Genomic DNA, 6818 nt, shown 5'->3' with positions numbered 1-6818 from the left:
TTTACCGTTTCATTTGAGAAAACTACCGTCATATCACATACACAGCAGCTGCAAGTTCTTCACGGCAACCAGTCAAAATAAAAGTTTAGTTTAACGTTAAGAAACTGTCAGAATATATTACTATTTATCAGTCTTAAGAAACAATGCTACTACTGCTAATAAATATGAATAAATCTTTATTTTTAAAGGAATAATCGCATCGGTTTTCTTTTTTATTTTAACAGTAAACCTCTGTTGTGCAGCACTTTGTTTGCCAAAAAATAAAAGGGTTTAATTTTCATTTGATTAGGATAAATTAAATTAATGTTTTATGCCTTCATCTGATTACCAGAAAAATTAAGAACATTTTATAGAGCCCTAGTATTGTTTAAAAAAGGACCCTATACAAAAAAAAGAATAGGTTTAAAATACAGGCATGTGGTTCTTAATTTCTTTTTATTAATTAATTTTTTAGAAATATCAATAGCATTTGTATTAAAACTATATTCACTGAATGTAATCAAAAAATCGAGAATGGAATCGAGAGCTTGCGAATCGGAATCGAATCGGGACATCTGAATCGATACCCAGCCCTAGCGTGTAAAGTACAAGCCTAGTTTACATTATAAATAATAGTTTAACATTCAAATACATTGCGAAAATGGAAACATTTGGATTTGTGCCGAATGAGACGTGAGCAATAAGCTCCAAATACATCTAGCCAAACCCGCGCTCACTCCGTCCTCGTATGCACGCAAGCATGCACTGTCACGATTTAATGCACTGTAAATGCCAAAAATACAACAATGAGCACCACGAAACCATTTAAAGAGGCACGTTCAGCAGTCTCCGTGACGGGATAGGAACAGTCAACAAAGTAAAATTCTCAAACAAGCTCTCTTCATTTTATCGAATGATCATAATCACATCTGATCATTTTACAATCCTGCTACTAGCATTTTATTCAGACTAAATCCCCTTTAAATCGGGTGAGAAAGCGTTTATTTGTTTTATTTTTTTTGAGTAACTTTTGCACATCCTGTCATGCCGGGCTGCATAGATGCATTTTGCAGCATTAAGGTTAACGATTAATCGATTAATTGATTGTTAATTTAAACTACGATCGATCATGGAAATGATCAAAAATTGACATCCCTAATTTGTAATGATATTCCAATGAGCTGCTTTGTGATATCACAAAGCCCGGAAAACAAACGCTGTAGTCCAAACGAGCTGTACGTTGTAGTTCTTGAAAAGGGATTTTTTTTAAACGAAGTATCTCCCTTTGGAGTGGACTTTGAGATTTGTAACTTTCTAGATCTTTTTTTTATGCCCAAACATACACGCTACACAACTGACTAAAATTAAAGTGAAAAAGCATAATAGGACCCCTTTAATGTTCCTGAGGCTTTCTGTGTCATGAATGTTAATCAAACAACAAAACGCAAAGAAAAATCACTTTTGTAGCTTTAACACAGATTTATTAGATTTAATTTATACAGTGAAGACTATGCAGTGTTATTTTACATTTGATTATTCCATTTCTGTACCTGAATACTGTTAGACTTACCTGAAAAATATAAAGCACTGCTTATTTCATTTGTATCTTTCTGTTATATTTATCTATGCTTGTAATTTGTTTATTTCCTATGTTGATTTACTCTCCTACAAAATCACCCCAATCACTATTAAAGTCATGTGGTGATTTAATTTTTTTTTTCATATCGCAATATATATCGCAGAAAAATAAAATATCGCAATGTGTGTGTTCCAATATTGTGCAGCCCTAATTCACATGTAGTCAATGCTACAGATTTTTTTACGGCAAGGTGTTCTAATCTCTTTTCTATCGCCATTTGAATAAAACTGGCCACCCAAAAAGATTCACACTTTGTCGCATGCTTAGAGCCAAGTGAAAGTGAATAGCAGAGAAAAAATCCAGAAAAATTAATTTGGTGTTGTTTGGTAAACATCACAGAGAATACAAAAATCTGATTTCTGCTTTTCTATAAGCACCACCTACTGTCAAGAGAGTGAGCTTGCATTTTCAGTCAGCCAGTATGTCATTTTTATGCATTGACCTGAAAAGACAAATCACATGCAAAAATCGGCCTGAATTTGTGAACAGGAGTTTAGGCTGGATGTTATGGCGCTTTTCCACTGCGTGGTACGACTCGGCACGGCTCAGTACGGCACGGCTCGGTTTGCGTTTCCACTGCAGTTTAGTATCGCTTTAGTGTGGGCGGGATTATTCACATGTCGTTATTGCTGCGCCGCGTCTCCTGAAAAACGTTTTCATTCCGCGTCGCCCCATCAAGCTCTCACTGGATCCGCTCCTCTGCTATCAACGAGAGGAACGTCTGTACTTCCTCAGCAGGGGGAACAGACACTTTTTGGTTGAAAGTGAACCATACCGTGCCGTACCATGCAGTGGAAAAGCGCCATTAGAGTTTCCATTTTCCTTCCAAGAAAAGTGGATGGTGATTTATGTGTGGCAAAAGTCATTCACTGTTAATTTTCCCTTGTGCTACAGTTTTTAAATCCCATTTGCAGTCATGTTTTTTTTAAACATGCCGCGTTGTGGTTGGTCATGTTACTTAAGAAGCAATAGTGTTTTGTGTCAGTGCCATCAGAATTGGCTCAATGCGATAAAAGGCAGCATTTTCCTTTTTGGCCACATGCATGAGTGAGATTTAAGAGCTGTGGTGTAGGGGATGGTTTTAAAGTCGGCATGAAATCACAATTGACTTATTTTTTGTTCCGTGCACTTCATTATTTTTAAAAAATGTATGTGCCCTAGTGATCTTTAATCAAAAACGTTAACCTCCCCTCTCCCTCAAAACGACTCCTCTACTCTTCCGGTCACGAGCTATGGCGCAAGGGCGGAGCTATCTTGAACTGCCAACAGCTGCAGTGACATCAGTGACGTTTGGAATAAACGACTGATGCTTCACTTTATATCACAGACACCAGTCATAAGGGAATTCGTTACCCTTAAACATTGAAAAGATATTAGGATATTATGACAACATTACTCTTAGAACATCGCAAACTAATTTTTTTTTTTTCATGAATATGACTTAACTTGATGGAGGATGCGCTCAGTCATTCAGGCAGTCTCTCTCTGTCGCTCGCACGCGTGTGTGCTGTTTAGGCATTTTTTGTGCCGTTGTTCGTCGTCGTCATCCTCTATAAAAAAAACATTTATTCATGCTTGGGTGTCGGCGGTGAATCCAGTGGAGAGAAATCCCCCACAACTAACTGCAAACTGGCATTCAGATCTGCCTCCATTTTGTTGGCAACGTCCCAACTTCCAACGATCCAATTAATTCCCGAAGGATGAAATCAAGTCTTCCAGAACAGAGCTGCGCCATTACAGCTTGTACCTGCTAAAAACATCTGATTTGGTTCATGTTTATCGCGCTGAAATCATGCATTTTAAACCACATTAGTTTAAACTTCTTATATACGGGTTTCTGAGAGCACACATCCAAAGCACATGGACAGAAAGCGGCTGTCACACAGCATGTGAGTACTAAACTAAGTTCTCATTCACACACAGGTTTATGTTAAAAACACGAGTTGCAAAAAGCAGTTGGTTATGTCTGTGAAGGTAAACAGCTGGAAAATAAATTGCGTGTTTATTTTAGATCTGTGTGGCAGCAGCAATATACAGTAAATAAATCAATAAATCCACTGCTCGCTTGTCTCCTCTGAGGATGGGACTGTAGTGTTCTGTGCTCGTCTGTGCAGCCAAAGACAGAACAGTTAGCATGTTTTGCTCAAACTTTCGCCATGGCATTAGAACTAGTACACCGTTGTCGCTTGTGAAAACACAATAACTGCACAGTGGGTGTAAATTTACAGATTAAGGGGCGGTTATATTATAATGAAATCCCTTTGACACGTCACCAAGAGAGCGAAATCAGACGCGCTCATTTTCTCAGACGCTTGCAGAAAAAGGCTTCCCAAAACCAAGTTACTGGGTTAATCTTTTTCACATTTTTATTTTCTTTAAAAGGACATTTGGTGGGGAGGTGTGTGTCATAAGAGTGGGAGGGGAAAGGGCTGGGACAAAGGAAACCTGACAGCACAAGGACCGTTGACGGGTGGACCATTCTATGATGGACTGAACTGGTGGCAGCTGACAACTTTTGAGGGATTTTCACAGAAACAGTTTTTCCGGTTTCTTTTCTCCTTCCTCTGTTGAAGTTCTGTCACAGTGTGCAACATGCATTAACAAAAATGGAAAAAAAATCTAATAAAACAAGCAGGTTCCCTCTTGGACATGTTTTTGTGTTTGTGCATTTAAAATAAAGTAAACTAAACTTCAGCCCTGAGCATTCTCAACCAGTCTTTTGGCTGGTATCAGGGGAGATAAACTAGTAGACCAGTGAGAATTTACAGTGCCTCACGCAAACTGGACTGGTCATTAGAGGCCTGCAGAAGATTAAATGCTGATCAAATGGTGAGCTAAATAATTATTTCAGTAATGTGAAATTTAAAAAAATGTTCAGTGGCTACAAAATGGGTTCTTTTCCAAATAATTTGTTTATTTTATGACATCTGAATGTCAGATCATTGTTCTTAAGGGAATAGTAAAGCAAAAATTGAAAATTTGCTTGAATTTACTCATCCAAGATGTAGATGAGTTTGTTTCTTCTTCAGAACAGATTTGGAGAAATTAAGCATTACTTCACTTGCTCACCAATGGATCTTCTGCAGTGAATGGGTGCCATCAGAATGAGTCCAAACAGCTGATAAAAGCACCACTTTAATCCACAGGTAATCCACACAACTCCAGTTCCACTTCAAACCATCACATCTGACCAAAACAAACCCAAAACAACTTTTCTGCATGTAAGTCCATCCCCTATTGTCCCCTTACATCAAAATTAACCAACATATTTGTTTGGAAATGTTTTGGCCTGTTCTCGCTTGTAAACGTTGCTTGATCTGTGCATATTTCTCTCCTGTTTCAGACAAAATGACTTTAACTGGAGAAAGCGATATTATGGTTGCTGTTAGCAACTGTTTGAAGTTACCTTGATGTATTTGTTAATTACAAACATGCAGCTTTTCACTTTACAAGACGTTAATTGATAGGCTAGAGTCGATTATGTGGTGGATTATTGTGATGTTTTTATCAGCTGTTTGGACTCATTCTGACGGCACCCATTCACTGCAGAGGATCCATTGGTGAGCAAGTGATATAATGCTACATTTCTCCAAAGCTATTCTGATGAACTCATCTACATCTTGGATGGCCAGAGGCTAAGGTTTTTTTTTTTTTTTTAAGCAAATTTAAATTTTGGGGTGAACTATTCCCTTAATTGACAGATGCAGTATATTGTAACTTGTCAGCAGTACCTTTTTTTTTTTTTTTTTTACTACATTGAAGGAGGGATTTTCCCCAGCGTCTGTCTTGTGGTTACTCCATTGACTGGAGAGCCTAGACATCAAATTTTCATTGTATGACTGCTTACATTTTATTATGTGTTTGCTTGGAGCACTATTTGGATTATTCGAGTGCAGAAAAACATGCCATGTGTTGCTTAATCAGACACTTAAGAATGAAACGCATGTCATGGCGAAACTGCTCCACCTTTTGGAAAAAGGGTTTGTATTTCTGCTTATAAGGGCAAAGAGTATTTCATACTAACATTCCATCATTTTTGATTCATGGATGTTATATTTATTTAATTGTAGAGTGCTGCATCAGTTTCTTTTTGCTCGTTTTGTTTTTAATCCTTTAAGCTTTTTGTATTGTGTTGATGGTTATAAAATGATTTAACATAAGATCATTTACCATGATTTTTTACCAAGATACCCTGTCCCATAGGTATTGTTCTGACACTCTTTCTAGACGTATGCAGATCTTTTACCATATTAGCTGTCCTTGCATTAAAGGTGTCCAGATTTCACTTACAGCTGGCAAGGGTACAGTATAAATTTGGCCAGAGATCTGTGGAACAGAAGATATGAAAAGCAATCAAGATGAAGTGATGAGCAAGAGTCTGGACACACTGTTGTGGCTATTTCTTGCTACCTTAAATCTCTGACATTCAACAGTTGAATTATGTCAGAGGATGATGACAGGTTTTATATACTTAATCCTTCATTAAGTAATAGTGAGAAAGATGTTTGTGAATGACTGTTCATAGACTATTGCTCACTAAGATAATACTGTGTCTGTCTGTGAGGCTGTGAGTTTATGTCTGTGTGCCAGTCTGTGCATGTACTTCTGAAATGTTTGGAGACTGTACAAAATGTTTCAGGTAGCTCTGTATGTGCTTAAGGAGGGTTTCCAAAGAAACATACTACATTTTAAATGCTTTAAAATGTTAAATTTCAATATATTGTCACTATAATTGTCCATATCCGAGTTGTATAACCTCATGATCACATCAATTCAGTTATTGAGAAGTTTAAGAAGAAGAAGATTTAGTGGGGTAAAGATATTGTTTTAAATATATATTCTATGGCAAATACATTTTGATTACAAATGGTGCAAATATAAACATTTTTAAATGAGATTTTACCCAAAGTGTAAGGCAAAAAGGCTCACCAGAGGAGAATATATTGTATGATGAAAATTGGACACCATATGAAAATACTGTCAAGATTGTGTTAATAAATGTATAGTACGTACATACTCAAAATAACCAGTTTAGCAAACAGTGCCCAATGTTTTAGTCTCGTGGTTACTCCATTGACTGGACAGCCTAAACATCAGTCCAAAGCCACTTGGAGATACATTTTCTTTGTACGACGCTTTACATTTTATGTATTTGCTTAGAGCACTATTTGGTTTACCCAAGTAATCTAACTTTGGAAAT

This window comes from Sinocyclocheilus anshuiensis, unplaced genomic scaffold, assembly GCF_001515605.1.
Source record: "Sinocyclocheilus anshuiensis isolate Anshui unplaced genomic scaffold, SAMN03320099.WGS_v1.1 scaffold788, whole genome shotgun sequence".
NCBI lineage: Eukaryota > Metazoa > Chordata > Actinopteri > Cypriniformes > Cyprinidae > Sinocyclocheilus > Sinocyclocheilus anshuiensis.
This window is presented reverse-complemented; position numbering follows the sequence as displayed.